The sequence below is a fragment of the Trifolium pratense genome, linkage group LG2 (assembly GCF_020283565.1).
Source record: "Trifolium pratense cultivar HEN17-A07 linkage group LG2, ARS_RC_1.1, whole genome shotgun sequence".
NCBI classification, from domain to species: domain Eukaryota; kingdom Viridiplantae; phylum Streptophyta; class Magnoliopsida; order Fabales; family Fabaceae; genus Trifolium; species Trifolium pratense.
In genome coordinates, this window is record NC_060060.1 from 46721708 (window position 1) to 46749583 (window position 27876).

The 27876-nt window shown below is 34.5% G+C and overlaps 1 long non-coding RNA gene and 1 pseudogene across 10 annotated transcripts; one reads left to right on the forward strand and one right to left on the reverse strand.

The window, feature by feature from the left end:
- Positions 1–27876, forward strand: part of LOC123904808 — a 61214-nt pseudogene that overhangs the window by 20931 nt on the left and 12407 nt on the right.
- Positions 11814–15706, reverse strand: LOC123905910. 10 transcript variants are annotated; one of them, XR_006808631.1, is made up of 9 exons: positions 15492–15660; positions 15250–15350; positions 15130–15164; positions 13777–13839; positions 13429–13542; positions 13228–13288; positions 12890–13141; positions 12174–12288; positions 11814–12073 (listed from the first exon to the last, which is right to left on the reverse strand). It is a non-coding gene; the product is annotated as an uncharacterized LOC123905910 (long non-coding RNA). The 10 variants fall into 10 exon arrangements; XR_006808629.1 differs by having other exon boundaries at positions 13777–14067; XR_006808623.1 differs by having other exon boundaries at positions 13777–14072.

Here is a 27876-nt window from a genome sequence, read left to right on the forward strand (position 1 = left end):
AATGCCCAAGGAGGGGCAGAAGATGAGGATGACATGGAGGATGATGATCTCCTGGATGAGGGGTCTGATTTCGACGTCATGGTCAATGTGGTGTCTATTCTGCCACTGGAATATGATGTGCCCACTGAAGTCAATGAGTTAGAAGAAGACTTCGAGGCCCTCAATTTGGCTGATCATAAGCCAATGTGTTACTATGTTATGCAAAATGGTTGTGTCGAAGAGCAAAAAGCTGTCTTCGAAAAGCCAGACCTGGGAATGCAGAACCACTTGAAGGCTTTGTTCATTAGGGCAAAAGTCAATAATGTGGGAATCAATAAAGTCTTAGTGGATGGAGGAGCTGTGGTGAATATTATGCCTCACTTTATGTTGAAGAAATTAGGTCTCTATGACACAGACCTTCATTCCCACAATGTGGTGCTGGCCAACTATGAAGGAAAAACTGGCCATTCCCTGGGGGCAGTGCAATTGGAAGTTTGTGTTGGTAGTACAGTTCGAAAGACCTTGTTTATGGTCATAGCTGTCAAACCTAATTACAATCTGCTATTAGGCAGAGAATGGATACATGGTGTTGAAGCTGTTCCCTCAACCATGCACCAAAGATTAATTATCTGGAGAGAAGATGGTTTAGTCGAGAATGTAGAAGCAGATCAAAGTGCATATGTTTCAGAGACAGGCACTGTGACTTTACAGAACTTCGACAAAAACCTGGCTTTGATTGCTCCTTGTGGTGAGCAAGATGCTGCCTTCGATCCAAATGAAGTGGTATCAAAAAATGTATATCACTCAGTTAAGTTGCATCCAACCCATGGCTTTTGTTGGGAAAGGGAAGACATAGAGAAACCCTTGTGTGAGGATGCATACCCACCAGTGTCTGGATGGGTCAACCATGATGAGTTTGATGATTGAGTCCCCAGCATGGGATCGAATTACGGCTTACGCAGCCGAAAATAGAATCAAAATGGCTCTCGAGGCCATTAATGTTCAAGAAAATATGGCTGTCGAAGCCAATGATGACTTAAGAGACAAACTGGCCTTGGAGGCTAGTGAAGTAAATGATGGCAAAAAGCAAGGGTTGGATTGTATCTATGATGATGAGCCTTTGGGTTTTGAGAAAGATCCACATAGTTCGATTCAAAGAATGCAAGCCCAAGATCCTTTGCAGGAAGTTGATATTGGAGATGGCTCTGCTAAAAGGCCAACTTATATTAGTGCCAATATAGACCCAATCTTAAAAGAAAGAACGGTCGAGTTGCTTAAGAAATACAGAGATTGCTTTGCATGGGACTATAACGAAATGCCTGGGTTAAGCAGAGATCTCGTGGAGCATAGGCTACCCCTTCGACCAGACAAGAAACCTGTAAAGCAGCTTCCAAGGAGGTTTGCACCAGAAATCATGACAAAGATCAAAGCAGAAATTGAAAGGTTGCTCAAATGCAAGTTCATTCGAACAACCAGGTATGTGGAATGGTTAGCTAATATTGTTCCTGTTATTAAGAAAAATGGATCACTTAGGGTTTGCATAGACTTTAGAGATTTGAATAATGCTACACCTAAAGATGAATATTCCATGCCTGTAGCCGAAATGCTAGTCGACTCAGCAGCCGGGCATGAATATTTGAGTATGTTAGATGGCTATTCAGGTTATAATCAAATCTTTATTGACGAAGATGATGTGCCAAAAACCGCATTCTGTTGCCCTGGTGCTTTAGGCACCTATGAGTGGGTAGTGATGCCTTTTGGATTGAAGAATGCTGGAGCAACATACCAAAGAGCCATGAACTTAATTTTTCATGATTTTATCGAAATATTTATGCAGGTTTATATTGATGATATTGTTGTGAAATCCTCTTCTCAGGATGAACATATCGAACATCTTAAAAAATCGTTCGAAAGAATGAGAAAATGTGGATTAAAGATGAATCCACTAAAATGTGCTTTTTGTGTACGTGCAGGAGATTTCCTCGGCTTTGTTGTGCATAAAAAGGGCATAGAAATTAACCAAAATAAGACAAAGGCTATCATGGAGACAAAACCTCCAAGAACGAAGAAACAGCTTCAATCTTTGCTAGGAAAGATCAATTTCTTGAGAAGGTTTATATCAAACCTAAGTGGCAAAGCTCAACCTTTTTCTCCACTGCTGAGGCTCAAGAAAGGTGATGTATTCGAATGGGGAACGGAACAACAAAAGGCATTTGATGATATCAAAGCATACTTATCGAAGCCTCCAACTTTAATGCCTCCTATTCGAAACAAAGCAATGAAGTTGTACATCGCAGCATCAGATTCGACTATTGGAAGCATGCTCGCACAAGAGGATGAAAATGGCGTAGAAAAGGCTATTTACTACCTAAGTAGAATCTTGAATGATGTCGAGACTAGATATAGTCCAATTGAAAAGCTTTGTCTATGTTTGTATTTCTCTTGTACCAAACTTAAGCAATATATTAAACCAGTTCATGTTTATGTTTATTCTCATTTTGACATCATTAAGCATATGTTGTTAAAACCAATCTTGCATAGTCGAATTGGGAAGTGGGCTTTAGCTTTAACTGAATATTCATTGACTTACCAACCCCTGAGGGCTGTAAAAGGTCAAATAGTGGCTGACTTTCTTGTTGATCACTCAGTGGCTGAAATTCCAATAACATATGTAGAACTTGAACCTTGGATGCTATACTTTGATGGCTCAAAGCACAAACATGGTACAGGAATTGGGATCTTAATCATTTCTCCTTTAAAGATTCCAACAAAGTTTAAGTATAAGATTAATGGAACATGCTCTAATAATGAAGCCGAGTACGAGGCTTTAATTGCAGGTCTAAAGATTCTTTTAGACTTGGGGGCAAAACATGTAAAAATCAGAGGAGACTCTGAGTTAGTAATAAAACAATTGGCAAAGGAGTACAAATGCATTCAAGAACATTTGATGAAATACTTTGTCATTGCCTTCTCGTTACTAAAACGATTTGATTCATGTGACATTCAACACGTGCCTCGGATCGAGAACCAAGAAGCAAATGACTTAGCCCAAATTGCTTCTGGTTATAAGGTAACAGGGAAAAAATTAGATGAGATAGTTGAAATTAAAGAAAAACTAATCTCATGTGAGGTAATACCCCACCAGCTGGGGGCAAATGAACTAAGTGTCGAAATGGAGTTAGAAATGGCGGATGCACACTTTGATGAAGTGATGACTGAGGTCTTTGTGATTGACAATTTGGCTGACAATGATTGGAGACAACCCATTGTTAAATACATAGAAAATCCAACAGGTACAGCCGATAGGAAGGTTAAGTATAGAGCCTTGAATTACACAATCATGGGATTGGGAAATGAGCTATTTAAGAAGACTCCTGAGGTAGTTTTGTTGAAGTGCCTCAATGAAAGTGAGGCGTATATAGCGATTTCAAATGCCCATAGTGGGGCCTGTGGTGCCCATCAAGCAGGCCACAAAATGAAATGGCTTTTGTTTCGACAAGGTTTGTATTGGCCTTCCATGCTCAAGGATTGCATAGAATATGCGAAAGGCTGTCAAGAGTGTCAAAAACACGCAGGGATACAACACGTCCCTGCCAGTGAGTTGCATTCGATCATCAAACCTTGGCCCTTTAGAGGCTGGGCTTTAGATTTAATTGGTGAGATTAGGCCTGCGTCATCCAAGAACCAACGTTATATACTAGTTGGGATAGATTATTTTACCAAATGGATAGAGGCCGTTGCCCTAACAAACGTGGATCAGGAAACAGTGATCAATTTTATCCAAGACCATATTATTTATAGGTTTGGGCTTCCTGAGACGATTACTACAGACCAAGGAACAGTGTTTGTTGGTCGAAAGATGCAAGATTTTGCCGAACAATCAGGTTTTAAGCTAATGACCTCGACGCCTTATTATGCTCAAGCAAATGGCCAAGTTGAAGCGGCCAACAAGGTTATAATTAGTCTAATTAAGAAACACGTTGCTCAAAAGCCAAAGAATTGGCATAAGACCTTGGACCAAGTCTTATGGGCATGTAGGAATTCTCCTTAAGAGTCAACATGGTCAACACCTTTTCGACTAACATATGGTCACGATGCTGTGCTACCTGTCGAAATAATGATGCAGTCAATTCGAGTGCAAAGGCAATGGGAACTACCTCCTGATCACTATGGGAACATAATGTTAGATGAATTAACAGACGTGGATGAGGAGAGGTTGCAAGCGTTAGATGCTTTGATTCGACAAAAGGAACGAATTGCTAGAGCATATAATAAAAGGGTTAAATCCAAACTCTTTGATGTAGGAGATTTGGTTTGGAAAGTTATCCTTCCCATGGACAGACGAGATCGAGTCTTTGGAAAGTGGTCACCCAATTGGGAAGGGCCATTTAAGATTTCTCAAGTTTTGTCAAATGGAGCCTATGAGATTGAAGAGTTAACTCCTGAGAAACGTTCAGTCAACATGAATGGCAAATATTTAAAGAAATACAAGCCAATGTTGCAAGAAATAAGCATAAAAAATGAATAACGCAAGAATAAAATTTGCGAAATGGTAAAAGAAAATGCCAAGAATCAATTTTTATTCATACAAGATCAACAATACAACCAATCATTCAAGAATGTTCAAGAAAATACAAGAATTGGTTGAATGTTGAAGGGTAACCATTTAAGGTTTACCCTGGGCTCGAGCTCCTTCATTGAAAGTTCTGAGATCTGAGAGTCTTCATCCTCAGAAGAAGGAGTTGGAGTTCCTGGGTATTCTTCGTCAGGCTCTAGGGTGCTGAGGAACTCGAGGTAATCTTCATCTTCGTCATCTGAACTAGAGCTTGAGGAATCAGAAGAGAGAATGATGGTTTCTACTACCTTAGCCGATGTCGGCCTAGGGCGAAGGATTCTAGTGCGTGGAGGTTTGGAAGCTGGAACCTTGGTTCGTCCCCTTCCAAGAGGACGTGGCGTGCTTGAGCCCGGGGTAGAAGAAGGAGGATTTTTCTTGTTATCCATTATGTGTGGAGAGGTGTTGATGCGTTAATAAGTGATGAGCAAAAAGAGTTGCAAGGCGTGGGTATTTATAGAAGAATTAAGACGCGTTAATGGCCAGGCAGTTACAACTAACCATGGTCGGTTTGCATAGGGAAATGCCATGGCATTAATGCCCAAAGCCGTGTAGTTAGTTATGTTGACTGCTTTGGAAACATGTTCGCTTCACTCCTTACAAAATGCCATTAATAAGGCTTGGGATAATGACCCAAAAGAAGGAAAGCAAGCAACAATAAAGGAATAAAATACTCAGCCAATATATAATATGAACATGCAGCATGAAAAAGCCAAAAAGGGCATACATTCAAAAGGCATGTACGAAATTGTTTGACAGTTGCTAGTGTTAAGAGAGTTACAATTATGACATCCAAAAGAGAATAAAAAAAAAACTTGAGACTAAAAGGAAAATTTATAAAGTCAAGGTTGTAGTTGAGATGTCGAAGGAGGCTTTCGATTGGCCGCTTGAAATTGATAATACTGAGTTCGAATGGACGCCAGTTTACGTTGTAGCATTTCTTTATCACTAGCAAGGTGCTCAACTCGCTTTTGGACAGCTAGACCATCACTGTAATGTTGGATACCTTCACGTGCTAGCTCATCAAGCTTATCCTTCTGTGCTTCGATAGCTACTGCAGCTAGTTTTTCCATCTTAGCCTCTTCTTGTCGAACCTTTTCCTTTAGCGCTTCGATTTCAGATTGCCATCGAGCAATATTGTTCTCACAAGCCACAAGTTGCTCAAGAGCTTCATCAGAGGCAGCTTTGATAGTTGTGACCTCTGCATTGCAATTATTAGCTTGCTCGAAATGGTGTTGCTGGGTTGCGAGCAGAGATGTCAGAAGGCTGCTAGTCCTGGTTAGGAGTTGAGATTGACTAACGAACTGTTCTAAAAAGGTTTCAGCCTGAGTCACTAGAAGGAACATTGCTTCGTCAGTCCTTGGGTTCTGCAGCTTGCGAAAAAGGGCTTTGATGTTGTAATATATAGAAGAGTCACGCTCAAGCAGGCCCAACATATCCCCATCAAGAATTTCTCGCCTGAACCTGACTTCATGCTCAAACTGTTCTTGCTCAAGTACATCTTCCTTCCCCTCTGTGTCCTCAACAACGGAGCTAGAGGTGCCATGGCTTGATAAAAGCTTGATAAGTGCATCTACTGGAGTTAAATCTTTTAACTCTTTGGCAAGTTCAGCTGGCAGGACAACAGTAGGAAGTGGCTTCGACACGGAAGTTCCCTCTTCACCAAGTGAATCACCAATACAGGAGTTCCCGTCATCAGAGTCGAAAGTGTCAGCGTTGGGTGAACTAGACTCATGGTTTGATCTACTTGGTTGTGGTTGATTGGTAGTGGAGTGTTCGCCATCAACTGTTGGCCTTTGTTCAGTATTAGCAATAGGGTCAGCTTGAAAATTGGTTGGAGGATCATTATCAGCCAATACTTGGGCAGGGTTTGTCAAAGGATTCTGTTGCGGTAGACCTTGATCAAGCTGGTCTGCGCCAGTGTTAGGCTGAAGGGTATCATCTTCGAAAGCACGGTGAGGCGAGCCAGGAGCCTTGGGCGGTGATGAGGTTTCAGTAAGAATGGCCGTTTCGACAGGCTGAGGAGATGGGATTTTTTCTGCAACATCTTCAGGATGCGCATCACTTGGTCCTTCGACCACCCCCTCAGCCGCTTTGCTAGGAGCAGGCTCATCCTGAGGGATAACTTGAGCAGAGTTTTGTGGCTGAAACAAATAACCGTGAAAGAATAAGTAACATAGTTAAGAGCTGGAGAAGTAACAAGAAGTAAGAATGGCTTACTTGGGCTGGAGGGGTAGCAGAAGCTTCAGGCGGTGAAGTTGTTTCTTTTGCAGTAGCAGAAGCCTCGACAACAGTAGCTGCAACGGGAGATTTTTTCTGCTTCTTTTTCTTCTTCTTCTTCCTCTCCGATTGCTCTAAAGGAGGGTCCTCAGGTGATGCCAGAGTATCAGGTTGTGCCTCAATCTCAGAGGACTTGCGCTCAGGAGTACTTTCTTGGTTGGGCTGGTGTTCTTTCTTCTTCTTCTTCTTTTTCTTTTTCTCATCAGTAACGGGTTCAGCATTAGGAGAGAGATCTTGAGTGGTGGCAATGTTAGTCTGCTCAGGGATGGTCGAGAGAACAGGAATATCCTACAGGCCACAGTTCAGTAAGTTCGCATGTAAGACAAAAGGAAAAGGAGTCTTTTGCTAAATAGGTACCTTATCTGGAGCATTCGAACAAGTGGCTGGAATAGGCCTTTGTTTCTTCGAAACAGAAGGAGTTTCAGTTGAAGGAGGCCTTTTGCGTGAAGTAATCTGGAAAGGGCATATCAAAGTTAATATGGAAATCCTACAAGAGCGTAAGAAGCCACAAAAAGGCAAAGGCTTACCTTTAGTTCAACCTTAGGTGGTGGAGGAAGAGGCTTGCTAGAATTGCTGGAACCTGCCTTCGACTTACTCCCTGCATTGGAAAAGTGCGCATAAGAGAAAAGCACGCAAGGTAAAAGATTATGCAAGAAAAAGTAGAACCAAAAGAATACCTCTGGCGTTCAGTTTCGACTTAATCTTGTTCAAAATAGATGAGTCGAACCCATTAGAGATAGCAGTAAGCAAGGCAGCCTTGTCAACCAGGCGTCCTTCATAGTGTCGAGACCACCAGATAAAAAATTCCCTAGTACAGGCATGTGAGGGAGCGAAGTCGAATAGGGTAAGCTCATAAGAAGGCTGATTGAAATGGTTCAAGAACGAATGGAACTGTGGTTCTGTCATGCCATGCTTGCCTAAACAAACCTCCCTTTCTTCCAAGTATATGCTCTTAGGGAGTATTTGAGTTAAGCCAAATTGGCGAGACACCAGGTTTGGGAAGTAGCCAACTAACCCAAAATCTCCAGAAGTCAAGCCAATTCGACAAGACAAGACTGTAGGCATCAAGTAAGCATTCCAAATGCTGTTGGTTACCGTCTCAAATTCCGGTGGAGAAGGAAATCTGTGAGTGAACCAAGGAGGACCAAGTGGCCTATCCACAAAAGGAGCAAAGCTAGGCTTGAACTTCTTCAGGCTGAGAAAAGTATTAAAATACTGTTGGAAAGCCACATCATAACCAAGGCCTCTTTCCCTAGGAACCATCCTTGCCAGCCTGGTGCCTTCGATTTGGCGCGTTCTTGATTCCTCATAGTATGGCTCAGGCAAGAAAAGGTCAAGTTCAGCATGAAAAGTGGCAGTTAGCCATAATTGCAGCAACCAGAAGGGGCCAGCACCTAAAAAGGTAGATCCATCGCCTGTTCTCTTAAGATGTTCACAAGCATCCCTCATGGATTCATAAAGACATCCAAGAATAAGTCGAGCGAAGTTGAATTGTTGACATTCGTGTAGTTGAATAGCCATAGGGATGAATTTCTTGGCTACTTGGAGAGATTGAGTGCAGAAGACATACTGCGATAGCCATAAGGTTAGGAAAGCAACGTGTTCTTCGTCACTCACTTCATCGCTAGTCTTTCGATTTTCCACAATGTATTTGGAGTAAGACTTGTTTCGAAAATCGAATTTGATGGTGTCGGAAGCTTTGCAAGGATCGTAAGTGTCACCAAGAGGCGATAGGCCAGTAATGGCAGCAACATCTAGCAGTGTAGGAGTCATCATGCCACATTCGAAGTGGAAAGTGTTGGTAGAAGACTCAAAGAAGTGTAAAGCAGCAATAATCATCTCTTGCTGGTATTTAAGGCCTGTCCGAGAGAGTTGAATAAGGTCATAAATACCACAGGCTTGCCAAATATCAGCTTTATCACGTTGTACCCTGTCTAACCAGCCAAGGTTTTGGTCATTCAAAGAAGGAGCCGATCGAAACACTCTGTTAGGCGCCTTGATATAGCTAAAGTTATAGGGTTCACTGATAAAAACCCTAGGAGCACAAGGTTTATAAACAGGAAAAATGGACAGAACCTTAGAATTCCTACTTTTATCACTTGGTTTGGGTCCCCCAAACGCATGCACAAGATTATCAACGGAATAAGGAAAGATCAATTGATTTTCCCAAAACTTTTGCAAGTCCAGACGCAACGATGGTTCTGGAACCACATTCGTATCGTAAGAAGAAAGAGTGGCGGCGGTCCACCTACCGGCGTAAGGAAAGATTTTTCCAACATCTGAACCTGACGCCATTGATGAAGGTGTAAAGATGGTGTAAAAGAACGGATTAGGGTTAAATTTGGGAATCACAGGTTGTTTGAGATAGTTGAGGAAAATCCAAGTGAAAAGAAAGTTGATGACTTGGTGATAAACAGAATAGTGAGAATAGGAAGTCTTTTGGAAGCAAGAATTCAAGAAAGAATCGCGGAAGATGAAGAAGAAGATGAACAGTTGACAGAGCGAAAATTGGAGAAAACGCAATAAAGGGAGGATCTAGCTATTTATAGAGGCACGCGGTCTGTTGAAAATAACAAATTTTTCAACTTCCTTTTTTGACAAGTGTCCAACCCCCTTGACAGGTGGAAAGAAAAACAAGTTTTGGAGCCAATCCAAAGTTTTGAATGGCAACCTAAACGATAGGAGAGATAAATGGAAAAGAAAGATATCCATTAGTACTTTCAAAAACGCCACTTCCTCTTTTGATAGACACAGTCGAAAATAGCATTTTTGGGGGGCAATTTGTTGGATATAAATTTGGGATTTATCAATTGAATATAATTGGTGGGTCCAATACTTATTTGGAGGTGATATTGTCAAAATAAAACTTTCAAAGTTGGCGTCGAAAGCCAACTAGGTCGAAGCCAAAGAGCGCTTCGAGAGATATGGATAACGCGTCCAGTTTTGGTTTTGCCAGGAAGCTATCGAAAGCGCGAAATCGAACCGATAGAGAGTTGGGCCAAGCCCAAAGAAGAAACAACGAACGGCCCAAGAGGCCTTGGCGCGCGCTGAAGGAATGAAAGATGAAAGTGGAGAACGTGGTCGACGTGGCAGATCGAGGAGCGTCCAGATGATCAAGAAACAGTTACCACTTTGTAGTAATATTTATAGCAGTTTTTCATTCAGAACAAGGGTCACAAAATTTTATACAAACACTCTCTCTAAAATTCTAAGTACTCAGCGATCGAACGAACGGAATTCAGAGGAGAAATGTATGTTTTGTGAACCATCTTTATTTGTAATTGCTTTTCATTCAATGCAATTTGCTTTCCAGTAATTTTCTTTAAGTTTGATTTCAAATACTTGCTCGAGAAACTGCTACTTCGAGGCGATTCGAATTAGTTTATCTTGTGTGTTTTAAAAACGTTTTAATTCCTAAGTGTTTGTTTCCTTGTTAAAACGAACATTCAAACAGTTTTCTTAAAACGAATAAACACAAAATTGTCCTGAGATTTACTAGTTGATCTCGCGAGTTTAGATACTTAAACTAGCGGTTGTTTACCAAATTCCCACGTAAACAACCTCTCAATAATGTTTTACCCAATATAAATTTTATAAAATCCACCGTTGGATTGAAAGTTTATATCATATGTATAAAATTCCATACGAATCCAAAATCATTTGATATGCTATTGCGACACATAAAGATTAACGACACATAAAAAAGACGCAACTGTTAATTTTGATGTATCTCAATAACATATCAAATGATTTTGGATTTGTCTGAAGTTTTACATAAATGATCTATATGATATAAACTTTAAATCCAACGGTGGATTTTATAAAATTTATATCGGTTAAAACGTTATCGAGTGGTGTAACATTTGGTGTTAAACTAGTTGGTGTCATTTGATCCTGACTCTAGTAGTAAAATTACGAGCAAAGTAAATTATATGAATAGTGCGCACGATTCCCAAACGACAAATAAAAAGGAACGGAGGGAGTAAAAATTAAAAATCATTTCAAAACGGTTCTTAACCGTTTGTTGTAGAGAACAACTTTCCACCGTTGCATAAAATTGGCGAAAATTCAATATACTACCGCAACAGAATGTTGAAATAGTTGCCTTTGACGCTCTACGAGAACGGTTTTTTTACATCTCAGAATTAGGCGTTGCAGTAGACCCAAAATGTTGTCGCGGAGGTATGATTATATGAATATAAACAAGAACAAACATAAAATAAACTAATGAACTTTTATTTGATAATATATATTTTTTTTTTTTATAAATTAAGAGCATCTAGGCATCAAAGATTGAGTAGATATTCCAACGAAGTTGGCACACCTAAACACTCTCATCCTATACCTATATCTCATATTATTATAAATAAAAATAGAAAAAAATATGTACATGGGAGCTAGACCTTACCCCAAAAGTAAAACAAATAAAGTAGTACAAACTAGTCATCCCGATAGAGGGAATTCACAAAGGGCTCGACACTACAAAAAAAGAAGCAAGCGACGACAGCTGGAAAAAAGCATTAGCGTCGGTTTAAACCGTCGCTAATTGACTTATGCGGCGGTTGGACAAGTGACGCAACAAGCAGCGTCGCTAGGGTATACAGCGGCAGTTCGCGTAAACCGTTGGAATAACCGCCGCAAAGACGATAGCGTCGGGTGTATTGATTTTTGCTGCGATTCCCAACCGTCGCTGTTTGTAATTATTGTTAAAGTTTTTTGAGCTTTTAGCGTCGGTTTGAACCGCCGCAATTTACATTTTTTTTTAAAAAAAAAAACTGTTTTTTTTCCTGTTTCCCACAAAAAAAATTACGTGCTTTTTTGTTTCCACAATTTTTTTTTGGTACATTTTCCACAATTTTTTTTAAATGGTGTATTTAACACTCTTGATTCCCATTAATATCAATATAACAAAATCTAAACACACATTATTTTACTAAATATATCATATCAAGTAATTGATTCTCACAATTCATGTAGAAAACGATACTCACAAGTTTACATCAAAGTTGCTTTGAGTTAACACACTAAAGCAATATAGAAAATCAACTATACAGATCATCTAATTTCACACTTGAATTACTGTTGGTATACCTTGAGATCCAATTCTATAAAAAAACAGCCCCAATTCCAAAGCAAGCTTTAACGCTTGCAACCGTGCGTACGTGCACATCGTCGTCATGTAAACCACCTTCACAATTTGGCCTTCAATTAAATAAAGTAGAAACAACCATCAAGGATAATCATAGAAACTCGACTATAATCATAAAGCTCAAAAATTAAATTACAACTTTTGAAACCTCACCATGATAAACAATAAGGATAGGCAACTTCCACTACATTAGCACCATGTGCCTTTGCCTGAACCATGTCAAGAGAATAAGTTCTACATTATATTGGTGAACTCCAAGCCTCCCACCCTTCAAGCAGATAAAGAAACAGAAATTGGTAAAATGAGTTCAATATGCTCAATGACACGAAGATATTTGAACCTAGTAAATGTTTATTTAAATCTCAGGTTCTTACGTAATAATACTAAAATTGAAGAAATGAAAAACAGCCTTTATCGAATGTCGAAATTGAAAACAGATGTCTACTGCATAGTTCAAAACAGATCATTAACATTGCAGTCCATGGATCAATACTAAGAAAAAACTAGACGACTAAAAGAAAAAACTAACATTGACACAATAAGAAAAATAACCACTAAGAGAACAAACATGAAACTGACTTATAACCAAAACAATAAGAAAAATAAAATGTGTAACATTGAGAGCTAGGCTGAGCACGTACTTATAACCATAACATATAAATGAGTAGTATAACAAAAATGAAACAGGCCATGGGAAATAAATTTCAAATTTAATGTCAAAATTATATAAGATATTACTTGCTAAACCTTTCAAGATACAGTTAGAAGCCCCTTTTCCAGTACCACTATTGCTAGGCGATGGCAAATGTAACATTTGTATTGAAATAATTAGCGTCACATAATCTAAAGAATCTATAGTAAACACATACCTCGTTCATTACTGAATGCATCCGATTAACAAATTTAGTTTAAGAATTCAGAATTTCCTGCATAATTGCTCCAAACGCATCCAACTTCATCCTCCATGCATCTACTACACAGGTTGCAGATGAGATGCATAGTATCAAGTTTATCTTCCTGGTTCTGTGAGCAGCTTTTAGATGGTAAATCACATTGTAGAGCAGAAAGTTCAGTCGGAACAGAATTATCAGCAAGGTTAAGCTCCTCCAGGCTGCTGTTATCTGCTAAAAGAGAACAATATAACTATAGGAATTACAATAGTAGTAATTTTTAAAAACCAACAACCACATATGATTTTTAAGTATACCTGCAAGAGCCTCAATTATGTGAAGAATAACTCATAACTCATAACTCGTAAGATATCTGAACTGAAGGAGAGAAAGAAAAACTTGCTTGCGTTAACCACTTATAATGAAGTTCTTATTTTTTAACTTATTCTAAAGAGTATTGGCCAGGACAAGAGGACTCACAAGAAAAAAAAAATTAACGAATTCAATTATATATTTACCTTGGAAGTAAGTTCATCTAATGCAATATAAGCATCCGTCTCCAATTCAGTTGTGCGTGCAACTATAAATGGCTTCTGAAGCTACCTCCATGGCGTAGAACTCAAATGGTGGTTCTACATTGCATAATTTATACCATTCAGATACATGTGTTTAGGGATAATATAGGTGTTTAGGGATAATATGAAAACAATAATTATCACTTAAATATTTGTTTCTATTCATAATTTATACATGTACAGATACTTCAAGTATTCATAGTTCAAGCAATTCAGGCCATGCATTCTAATACCTCACAGATTAAAAAAAAATTGCATTCTCATTTTCTCCTAAGAAAAGAAACTACATACCTCTTACATCAATCGTCCAATATGTCATGGACTTTTTCTTTGGCTTGTTTGATGGATTGTTGACTGCAAATTGAGATTCATCGTTGTTTTCAGGTTCATTACTTGGAGGTGATATAGGTTGGTTAGTAGCTGGTGTAGGCCCATCAGTTGATGGAGGAGCTGTAATGACTTGGTTGTAATGACTACTCAAATTATAGATCCAACTTATCATTGAGTGGACAATTTAATTTCTTCCCACAGAAATATTAGCCTAAACTCAGATGCATTTTTCTCAATTTTGCCCTTGAGTTCCTTAACTTCAAAATAAAATCAGTATAGTTCATATCAAATTAGGTAGATACTCCTATTTGTTATGTTATTCAGGTAGTTATTCACATAGTTATGGTTTCCTTAACATAGTTAACATGCACTAAAGATGCCAATGAAATGTTAAGCAATGATGGAGCATGCCCTGTTTGTGATCAAGTCCTTTCAAAGAGGTAAGGATTATTATATTGGAATCTGTTGATTACTATATCCGGACAAAAAAAAAGAACTAGTGATTTTGTTATTCACATGACTAAATCCTAATTGACCTTAGTTTGACATGATATAAATATCCCTCACACACCAACACACACTGTTAGGGGGAATAGAGAAGGGTCTCGAAAGTATCTATACCACTTATTTCAATTGATTCAATATTAACGAATCTATATGTACAGCCATCCCTTCCTAATTACTAAGAGTATGTATTTTCCAATGTTAGGAAAAGGGGAATGAAATATATGTACAGCCATCCCTTGCTTAGTTTAAAGTGATGTTTGCAATTGCTTCTTGTTTAGCCCAATCATAGATGAATTCAATGATGAATAATAGCACCAGGCCATATATTAATGTAATTACAAAGTGATAACTATATCAGAAAAAATATCAGTTTAAGAGATCTACTATTAGACTAAAACCATATATTAAAACCCTTTTAAACATGTCCCAAATAGTCTCGCAACTGTTTATGCCAAATGCTTATAGAAAATTTCAAAAATAAACAACAATCCACAAACATAACAAATCAAACTAATAAATTGGTATGTAACCAAATCCAGATTCTGAGTGATAGAGTTTGGGAAGGTTTTGAAAGGTTTAATTTTTCATTTGAGGCTTTAATTCAAAGATATGAAATCCAAGAGAATTAACAAAATATCAAAACCCTGATAATTAAACTGTAAAAGAATCCAAGAAATTAAACCAATAAACTCAAAAACCCTAAAATCAAACTGTGAAGAATCCAAGAAATTAACAAATTATCATCATTCAAAATCAGCATAATCAAGTTAACAACAAATTAACAAGAGAGTAATCGGAGATGATAACCTGGTCCGTTCTGATAGATCGAAAGAGGAGAGTACCTAAAAAAAAGAGGAGATCGAGAAAGATTCAGCGAGAGAGAGAGAGAGAGAGAGAGAGAGGAAGAGAGAGCGGTGAAACTGAAACCTGTTGAAGAACAGCTACGGTGGCGACGAGAGGCACAACAACTGTGGATTAGAAGATTCGGAACTACGACGTCTTTGAACTATGGAGAAAGAGTGCTTCTTCTGAGAGTTTAACGTAAAGAGTGAAAAAAACATAAATAAGGGAAAGTGATAATAGATAATTGAGAGAAAAGAACAGTTGTTCGTCAAAAACAAAAAAAAAAAAAACAAAAAACGCAAACAGCGGCGAACCGCCGGTAATACCTTGATAACAGCGGCTATTTGACCGTCGCTTTAGAAAGAGTGGCGGTTTGAACGGCCGGTAATACACTGATGACTGCGGCAGTTTGAAACAGCTGGTAAAGGTGGAAGCGGCAGCAGTTTGCCTAGAACCGTTGCTATTTGATAGTCGCTGTTCTCCTTTTTTCTTGTAGTGCGAGTTTTCGGTTTTCAAAAACCACCTCCCATTTATTGGGACCTGTGAGATGTTCCACCCCTAAAACGAGTGTTATATGGCTGCCCAACACTACGAGCCAATTGTTTTATCTTCTTCGCTTTACTTTTAGAAATAACAAGGGTGAACTTCTCTCCATTCGCCGCTGAGGCCCAAGCTTGTTTAATTAGTCGAAGGTCTGCTTGGACCACCTCATCAAACTCCTCATCCGGCAATATCACAATCTTTTGCGTTGTATCGGGTATAGCACGAGCGGAGGCATCAAAATCGTTAGCCGTCGTGACTGTAATATCTACCGAGGTGAAAGAATTTTCAATTTCTACCGCATCAGCTTGCTTCACTGGCTGCGTATCTGGAACACTTGATGAGTTATCAGTTGTTTCCTCCGCTTCTTGGTCCAAATCATGTTTAGTAACAGTAACACCATCCACATCATCAGTGGTCACTTGTTGCAACACTAGATCATCAGTTTGAATATCTCCAAGAACAATGTCATCATAAACATTATGTAGCATCATACTAAAGGAGGTTGAATATTGGACAACTACACCATCATTAGCATTCGGAGTTGCGCCAATATCCTTACTTGGAATTTTAATTTTATATATATATATATATATATATATATATATATATATATATTTGTATGTGTGTGTATCCTTCAAACTGACTAGAAAATGTAATTAACGGTTTATGCGTTTTTATTGAATACCGTTGATCTTGATCTTCCTCAATAACATATCAAATAATTTTAGAATTTTGTAAAACTTAGCATAAATGATCTATACAATATAAACTTTCAATCTAACGATGAATTTTGTAAAATTCGTATTCGTTAAATCGTTATTGAGCGGTGTAACATTACTCAAATGTTACATCGGTGTAATTTGATCCCTCCCTTCCAGACACAATCTTCTCATTTTTTGGGTATGTCACAGCCGTGTAAGGGTTTAAGTCTCACGAGAATAATATTCTACAACCAGCAATTCATTCATTTTCAAACCAACTGGTTTACTATCTATTATTTGATTGACCAACTCGTTTAAGTCTGAGGAGCTATATATATATATATATATATATATCCTTCAAACTGACTAGAAAACGTACACATGGAGAAAATAAGGATGTCATAATAACTACACATTAGTGCCATAAAAATTGGAATACAAAGAGGCAAAACTGTCAAATGTTGACTTAAGTGTCTATCATGACCGTGTAAGGGCTTAAGTCTGACGAGAATAATATTCTACAATCAGCAATTCATTCATTTTCAAACCAATCCGTTTATTATTTATTATTTGATTGACTAATCCTTTATATTAATGGAGTGGATCAAGAGTCAAATGGGTTAGCTTTCGCAAATCTTCGCCCTTTGATGTAATAATATCTTGACACTTGTCACAGCCGTGACTGGTCTTCAGAATCTTGATCTTTGATTTTCCACCTTCTTAAAGCAAAGTGTAACGACCAGGAAGGCCATAATGCACAAAACATCCTTAGCTTCATTTTCATAAAGGATGTGTCCCTCTAAAAGCACATATGATGTCATGATTGAATATCCATCAAATTGGACCTAACAATCTTATTTCCATTTGCTCATGTATTTGGATCTACAAAATGCAAAACAAGAGACAAATAGACCTCCTCTAATTTAACATTAAACAGAATATTCAACGTTTGTTTTGTAAGAGCAATTTTCATAGCATATAGATTCATTTCAACACACACGAATGATTGCATAAATTGAGTATAAAAGCATATAAATGTGTTGCATAAATGAGGCATACAAAAAACATGGAAATAAAAATATTTAATTGGAAATGATGTGGTATGGTAAAGGGATATAATTGGAGGTAAGTGGATGATGTGGTTAAATGAAAGATTATCATTGGTTAAATAGATTAGGATTTAGCTTTGGTGGTAGCTTGACTATTTAGGATTTATAATATAGATAGATAGATATAGATGAATTGAAATACATAATAACCAAGTTTGATATTTTAATTTTAAGTTTTTTTACAATTGGTATTTTCATAAAGAAAATATTAAATCTTGAATTAAAATAACACATATTTCAATTGAACTTAATAAATATATAATTATTTGAATTTTATTTTTGGAAACAAATTTTATTGTTGATTAAATAGTAAATATTGATTAGTAAAATATTTTTAATGAATTTCTATAAAAATATATAATAATAATTTTCATGAAATAAATTTATTTTATTCGATTAAATTAAGGTAATAATTAATAAAAATTATTTTTTGAAAATGGGTAGGGTACTATGGTGCACATCCTCATACTCGTAGTTTGAAAAAATATACGTACCCATGCTCAAACCCTCTAGATACCTAATTACCCATACCCGTAACCGTTACCCGCATTTTTGTAAAAAATAAATTGATCAATTATAAAATATTATATTAATAGAATTAAAAAAATTTCAAATATTTTAATGTTGACTTATGAAAATTATAAACAATATTTTTACTAATCTCATGCCAAAGTTCAATATTTTTGTTGACATATTTACACTGTGTTTGCATTATGTTATAAATAAACATTTTTATTAAAAATGTGTAATAGTTTAATAGTGTTTTTTTTTAAAATTGATGTTCGTGTATTTTTTTTTTGTAAGGGAAATTGATGTTCATATATTATTATATAATAATATAAATAAAATAAATAAATATATATCATATGGATATATGACGCTACTAAGGTACCCGTACCCACATCTATACCCGCTCATTTTTGCGGGTAATTATTCATACTCGTGCTCGTACCCAAAATGTTGGTTTTTTACCGTACCCATTGTGAATATTTTTTGCGAGTACCCACTGAATATGGGTCCAATTGTCATCCCTAACTGAAAATATAGTTTGTCTCTTGAGGGTTCGAATCAAGCAGTAGAAATGTAGGGTGAGAAGGGTAGTTCAACTGATTGAACTAATTGAGCTAAGTGTTAAAGGAGTTGGAAGTTCAAGATTCAAAACAAAATAATTAACATACTACTAATTTGCAATTCAAAAAAATAAAAAAAAATAAAAAAACAGGAGAAATGTAGCATTGTTAAATTCTTTTGAGAGAGAGTTTATTGATTGCATAAGACAATATTGAGAATATACGGCATGACCAAAAATTATTTTCATCAGGAATCGAACTCAAATTTTCCAAAACAATTTGCGTTATAAAGAAGCTCATTAACCACTAACCACTATGTCTTTGTTATGCTATAAACAATATTTCTTTAATAACACATTTATAAACATTCTAAATTGTTCGTCGTAATGAATATTTAATTAAATTTAAACAATAAATTTGTTATAAACTATTTCTAAGCATGAACAATAATATGGAAGAATAGAGAGGAAGAAGAGAAAGGGATAAGAGAAAGGAATAAACTTATTCACAAGTGTGCTTTACATTGTAACAAATGGGTCTTATTTATAGGACACAATTAGGGGACAAGAAAACATACACAATAATGGACATTCATTACATATTATTCATAACACTCCCCCTTGAATGTCCATGAAGGATATTCTTTCTCTAAAAAAAACCTAGTGAAGGAAAAAGAGTACATCATCATTTGTGTGTGAACTGCCTCATTAAAAACCTTACCAGGAAAACCCAATGGGATAAAACCATGGTGAAGGGAAAAAGAGTGCAGTGCATATTTGTGTCTCCCCCTCATAAAGACAATTATATAGAGATGAAAAACCAAATAATCTTCAGTACTAGTTGATCAAAAGTTTTACTTGAAGTTGACTTGTAGAAAGATCTGTCATATCTTCTTTATTATGTTCTTCTCCAAATTAGCAGTGTGTCCGATATTATCTTCATATTGAATTGTTGCATGAACCACCCTTTTGTAATAAAAACAACAAGTTTCTTGTATGTGTTGAATTACAGACCTCAACAAAAATGCCTTCTCAACTTGCTTGATGTAGTACTGAAAACTTCACATGATTGAATGATATTGGTGTTTCTTTAAGGTATAAATATTATGCTTGACTTTATTCCAATATCTGTGTTAGTTGAATAAAATAGCACGACATGTATAACTATATATAGTAAAATATATCAGTGTCCTTAATTGAATTAAGATATGATACTTCAGGACCAATTCAAATTGTTCATCATTTTTCTTAATGCATTACAATATCTTTGCTCAGATCAAATGACATCGCAACCATTTTAGTACACAACAGATTTGTCCATGTCAAACTGTTTTAATACTTTTGCTATATAATTTTATTATAAATTTGCGATTCCAAATAAACTTTGTGCATTCAACATATTTCTTTAATCTACGAATTTCAGAAGCTCTTCAGGAGTTCTGATAATATTTATAGTAAATGATATTTCTCAACAAATATATTAGCATTTGATATATGGTACTTCAGGACCAATTAGTAATTCACTATTGATGAACTTACAACAATTTCATATAGAATCATGTTTTATATAAGGTTCATGATTCACGAAGCATTCTTCAAATACTTATTTTGTAAGAAATGACAATATCTCAAGCTCTTCAGGAGTCTCTTGATCATATTTTTATCATCGATATAAATCTTAAATATATCAAATTTATTGCCAAATATTTTCTTAAAATGTACAAATTGTCATTTTCATATTTCTCACTTGGAAATATTCAACAAGAATATTATACAACATGCATATAGATGTTGCCCGAGTATATAAGGAGAGTTATTCATGTTTATAAAGTCATCTCTCCAATATATATGTGTCTTACGAAAATTAAATCCTTTTAGGATTTTCATATAATCATCATTATCAAGTGAGCCAATCAAATACGTTAAAACACATATTTCACATAAATTGAGTATTTCATATGCTACTCAACTTAATTAATTACAAAGAAGTTTTGGAATTCACTTTAGGTGAATATGCTTCTTGAAAATCAATGATAGACATTTATCGATATACTTGAATAACCATTCAAACTCTAAATATTTTATTTTCATTATTTTCTTTTTTCTTGAGAACTTATTCATATCGAATTGTTTCCATCTGCAGATGAAATGGACTACTAGTCCAAGAATATTTCGCTTTGCAAAGCTACTTTAATATTGTATCAATCACGTCTATCTATTTAGTCAATAATTTCATTGTCTATAATCCTTAATAGACTTTGATTCATGATCCTCATTATTTCTTGTAATATATAGCGCTATATTATATAAATAATCATCGTCAACGTTGATTTTCTTTCGGTTTCATCGTATTCCATTCATGACATAATTCGTCGAGATCTCTTTATTTTCATAAATTTCAGGTACCTGATAAGTTCTTCTGAAGTGCAAAATCAATTATGTCGAATGTTCTTTTGGAATTTTCATATCCTCACTTGGGTCATCTTTGTTTTTAGCTCCTTTTCTTATTTGAGGATTTTTATCTTTGGAACCGACTGACCTACCACGCTACAGGGTGGTTAAAATTCATTTGCAATATAAGATTGTCCAACAGGGACATCTATTTTGATTGGAGCATTAGCAGCTGATAGTTGATTTCATAGACTTTGCAAATGATATATCTTTTGAACATCTGGTTCAATCTATTTTATATGAGGATCAAGATGAGATAATAATAATTATTTATTTCAAGTGATTCATTTGAACTTCTGGTTCATATTTTTCAGCTGCTTATTCCCTCCCCCTAATATTGGGAAAACTAATTCATCATCACTTGAAAATTATCCTTCTGGGCTATAAACAAGTCCCTAATTATTGGCTCAATATAATTTATAAGGGATGAAGAGTCATATCAAATATAGTTTCCCAATATTCTTTAATAATTCATCGTATTGCATTATATTGGAGCAATCGGAACATACCAACACATCCAAAAATGCTTATATGAAAAATATTAGATTATAAAACTAAACTTAATTGCAAGTTAAGGGGAAGACTTTTGTATAATAACATATTGGCTTGAGCGAATCAGTATCTCAACATATATATTTAAATGTTCCCAAAATATAAAATAGAACTTGAAGTATTGATCTCATAAGTATCGATCATGTAATTAACTTTAGACGTCTAGAGAATGGATCGTCAATTCCATTTTTTTCTTCTTGTATTATCATATTCTACAAGATGTTCTATATTATTTTAATTGACATTCGATACTTATCAAATACTTTCTAGAAAATTAAATATTAAATGAGCTCTTAACCAAATTAGTAAAAATAATCTCACAAACTTCTGGTTGTGAGTTGACAACAAACACACATGTGACCATTTCGTTGTTGCATAAATTAAAATTATAAAGTTCTAATTGGTTCACATCATGATCGGTGTATTGATTTATAAATATCACCTTTCGTATATTCTAAAAATAAAAGATGCTCATTTACTTAATTTATCAACTTCTTTTGGGAAGTAGTAACACATAAAAATGATTAGATTGAAGAAACTTCAGGCCCTTCAATACATATAATATTATTTTATATTTCGCATCATAATAGATTCGGGATGACCCATCCGATCTTGCCAATTACAAACTTAATATATATGATTTAAATTGTAAACTTCTGGTTTACTTGAACATGTGCTTGAGTTGCACAAATATTATAAGTATTTCCCAAACTAGAGACAAAAGGTTGATACTTTCTTTAAAAAAACATGTCTCGTAATATTGAGATACGAGGTCTCCTTCGTTTTAATAAATTTCTTGGAGACTTGAAAAATATACTGTATTCTCAACGCGTTCTTGTTTTTCCTTCATATGTAAAAATATATTAGCTCTTCCGGAGCCATATTTTTGCATTGTGCAACATTAATTTCTTCAATTTATTTAATGGGTATAAAAATAGAAGACTATCAATTAAATGATTGAATAAAAATAATAGACAATAAACGGTTTCTTATGTTCCAATGGCTTATCATTTTATTTAATTATGGAGAATTAAAATTAAAATATTTAAAATCAATAAAGGTCATGTTATGAGTATAAGTTAAACTGTAACTGAAACATATAAATCTTACACTAATTATGTAACCGATCTTACACTAATTACACTAACATTACAAATAAAAATTATGAAATTTTAATAGGTACTCATAGTAGCTATAAAAAGTTATGGCAATGTGGAATTTATTTTGTAACCGAACTTATTCAAAGCCAATTCATACAAATTAATGATTAATTAGAACTAATTAATAATTAATATAAATAAACTCACTCAAAATTGTTTTTAGTCTTTACAAAAACTCAATCATCCAATATTATAATAATAAATTAAAATATACAATAAATTGAGGCACAAAAAAAATTAAATTAAATTCTGATATAAAAGTGAAACGTACACCAGAATAAGATAAAGTGAAGCAATCAATTTGTATAGAATTTTTTTCTAAATATATCAATTAAAAAAAATAGTAACTGTTGCTATAAAATAATTGAGGGAATTTAAAAGCAATATACACCTTTCACAATCCTATTATTTTAAATCAATTGTATAATTTCTTTTTTTTTTTTAAAAAAAATTAATTGTATAATAATGCATAATATATCGAAAAAATATATATAGAATATGCATCGAAGGTATATGCAAGCAATATGTGATTAATCTTTCAACATACTCTTAAAATTATTTCTCAAATTTGCTACTTCAGGAGCATAATAGAGAACTATATATACCATTTAATATTTATAGATAACGATTATGAAAAATCATTTCAAGATGCTTCAGAGCAAATTTTTCTAAGATGCTCTAATATTAAACTTTTGGTTTTTCTGGAACTATATTACAATTTATCTTTATAGTGTTTAAGAGTAATTAATTCATTTAGCAATCCTTATGGGATGCGCAACTCTTTAGTTCTCCAAGAACTATGTCCCAAATCTTCAAAACAATAATATAAAAAATTTTCTTGCAATCCTTCAGGGATGCTTCAATATCAATGTCTGCTTTTTCTTCTTTAGTTCTTCGGGAACTATATCAAAATTGATATTTACTAACAACAAAAATCTTATTATTTGAGCAATCCTTCGAGGATGCTTTAATGTTAAATTCTTCTGGAATTCAACAAGATTATCATAATCTCATCAACATGTAACAATATAAATAAAAAAAAACGTGATCATGAACATGAATTAACAACAACAACAACAACAATAATAATAATAATAATAATAATAATAATAATGAATACAAAGAAATAGATTTAATTTTAAAGTTCTTCAGGAACTATATAACATATTTATAATGTACAAATAATCATTTGTACAATCCTTTAGGATGCATATATATTGAATCATTCATAAGTTCTTCAAAACCTCTATAATAGATCTTATCAATATATTATTTTTTTTTACATCCTTCAGGGATGTGTCACAATTGAATTCATCAAGATTTCATGGAGCACAAAATTTGAATTTTTAAGTTCTTTGAGAACTATATAATAGATCTAATTGTACGATCCTTCATAGATGTATCCGTAATGAATTTTTTAGAATTATGGAGAATAAAAATTGATTCTTAAATTGTTCAAGAACTGTATAACAAATCAAATCAGTTATTTATCCAATCCTTCAGGGATTGATGTTTTTGAATTCTTCTAAAAGATTAACAAGATATTGATTTTACTTATATCTATGAATCTTCGGGATTCATATTTTAAAAGATATTTTACGGTACTTTTATAAGTGTATGCTTATGAATCTTCAGGATTCATATTTTAAAATTTCATCATACTATGAATCTTCAGGATTCATATTTTAAAGTTTCATCACACTATGAATCTACAGGATTCATATATCACCACGATACTTCTGGATCGTAGGTTTGTGAATTAAAAAAAAACGAGAAGAAAAAAAATCTGAAAAAATAGAATAAAAAAAAATCATAGATAAAATAAAATTGTCACTTCCCATTGTTGCTATACCTTTCTTGAAATGGGAGAGACTATCGTGCTGATAACGTGTTATAAACTATTTCTAAGCATGAACAATAATATGGAAGAATAGAGAGGAAGAAGAGAAAGGGATAAGAGAAAGGAATAAACTTATTCACAAGTGTGCTTTACATTGTAACAAATGGGTCTTATTTATAGGACACAATTAGGGGACAAGAAAACCTACACAATAATGGACATTCATTACATATTATTCATAACAAAATTTATAATTTTAGGTATATATTGCATACATTTTTTTTTTTTTGCAACTTTCAATCAAGATTCGAAATATTATATATATAAAACACACAAACATATCATCATTAAATTAATATTATGGCAATATTAATAATATCATAATTAATTATAATAAACTATTTCCTTTATATATATATATATATATATATAGGGGGCTGCTAATTTAGACCCAGTTGGGTCTAAATTAGCAAGGTGCACCTTTTGAGTTGGACAAAAATACCCTTTCTTTTTTTAAAAAAAAAAAAACAAAAAACATATTGGCGCTGATCCAGTGTCGCGCGCCTACCGCAGGACCACCGTTACAGACCGTTGATTTCCATCGGACGGCCAAGAGATGATCTCATCATGGCTGTCGGATCAATCAGACAGTCCAGATCATCCATCTCCATGATAAGCCAGCGCGTGCACCACACTAGATATGCGCCTGGAGAGAGAAAATTTCATTTTAAAAAAGCAGGACACGTGTCAACTGCTGGGTGATTGGCGTGTTTTTTTTTTCATTTAATACTTTAAACTCAATTATTTCGTTGTAAATTAATTTTTTATTTTTTATTTTTTATACCAAAATTCATAATTTTTTTTTGTCTACAAATAGAGACTTGGTTCGTTTGATTTGGACACAAAAAAAAAAACTCAATTTTTCACTACCTTTAATTATCTTTATATAATACTGTGAAACCATTTAGCTGGTAGAATGGTTTCACAGTATAACTCTCTGAAACCATTTTACTGGTAGAATGGTTTCAGTGAGTAATTTCTTAATTGTTTGCTTCTGAAACCATTCTGAAACCATTTAGCTGGTACAATGGTTTCAGAGCGTTGTACTTTGAAACCATTTCACTGATAGAATGGTTTCAGGGGAGTTGATTTTTAATTGTTTGCTTCTGAAACCATTTTACTGCTAGAATGGTTTCACAGTATAACTCTCTGAAACCATTCTTCCAGCTAAATGGTTTCAGAAGCAAACAATAGTTTTTAATTACCGTTTTATCTCATTTAATTAACGAAAAATAGTTTCAGGTCTCAAAAAATTTCATAAAATATACCAAAAGTTCTAGAATATTATCTAATATTTTATTTGAAACAAATAAAAAAACAATTGGTTTCAGAGTACAAATCTATGAAATTATTATTATTATTTGTTAAATGGTTTTAAATAATCAGCGGAATTTGTGAAAATAATTTCATGACTTGAACTAGGGAGAGTGAGGTACACAAGAGGGTTCTAAATAATTCATAGTACTTTACATAAAATTTTGGAAATTTTTTATGGAATTATAATATTTTTAATTACCTTTTTACTCATTTAATTAACTAAAAATAGTTTCGGGTCTCCAAAAATTTCATACAATATACCAAAATTTCCAGAATATTATCTACAATTTTATTATGAAAAAAAAAAAAAATAGAGCATGCCTGAGGCCGAACGCGCCCCCACGCGCCGCCGGTGAGAGTGGGCGTGGGCAACGCGCACTGTTCATCGTCCCTCCTACCCGTTTTATGCAGAAACGGGTCGTGCGACCCGGTTTTTGACCCGGTTCGATCTCCCTCAATACTCAACGAAACTCGACGTTCCTTATATGGATTTTGATCGTTTTTCAATTTTACAAAGGTTTCCGGTATTAGTTTTTGAAATCGGCGTTCGATTCGCACGTAAAATGAGGTCGAAATTTGGAAGAAATTTAAAAAATATAATAGTTGTTCTATTGTTTCAAAAAAAAAAAGAAGGTATTTTTATGATGCAAATTACATACATGCCCCAGTTGCTCTATTGTTTCAAAAAAAAAAAAGGGTATTTTTGTCCAACTCAAAAGGTGCACCTTGCTAACTTAGACCTAACTAGGGTCTAAGTTAGAAAACCCCATATATATATATATATATATATATATATATATATATATATATATATATATATATATATATATATATATATATATATATATATATCAATTTTTTATATATTTTTAATTTGTAACTACTTAGCAATTATGAACAATTTTTTATTAAAAATATGTTGATTATTATTTTAAAGTAGTCTAGTTAGAAGTTTCCCTTCCGGGCTGGAACTCTTACCATGCATATAAAATACAATATTCCTACCAATTTTGATGTTATGGATCGGCTAAAGTCCAATACGCGTCAAGGGCCATCATCATTGGATAAGAACAACAAGTGGCACAAATGACCACAAAGCCAATATATGAGAACAAATAAAAGACTCCATACTCCTAACATCCGAAACATTCTCCAAGTAAAGGACAATCCAAGTGTTATATGTGGCAGATTCTCTACACATAGAGGACTCCACTATACTGTAAACCCTAATATTCTCCCATATATGCATTCATACATCAATCCCTATGTATGACATTTGCGTGTCCAATTTACACTATTTTAATTTTTCACCTCATTCAAATACCGACTTGAGCGTTGGAGTCATAACATTTTTGCAGGTACCTTTTTCCCCATAACGACCAAAAAACCATCTCATTATCACCACCCACAACTCCTACCAGATGAATTATCATCATCTAAGACAATCATTTCTCAACAACAGGTTGATAAGCTATACTCACCGGGCAAAATAAGTTGATTTTAATTACATAAAAAGTAGAATAAAATATTCATTCTTAAAATATTATGTTGCATAAATTGTCATAAGTTGTTAACATATTATCCCATTCATTTCTTTTTTTTCCTAGTAGTTTAGTGGTTAGAAATTTCACCTTTAAAGGTGAAGAAGTGGAGTGTTCGGGGTTCGAACCCTGACTCTGCATAATATATGGGATGTCCCTACCAATTGTGCTAAGCTCAGAGAGACTTATCCCATTCATTTCTATTAGTTCTAAATATATGCATATATAACTTATCAAATGATATTAATTGTCTCTAGTACTTACATATGCTACAATAAGCTTTTTAAATAAATAAGAAAAATCTTATTATTTTTTATCTACTATATGCCAAATGATATATAATCTCAATTTGATCTCTACCAATAATG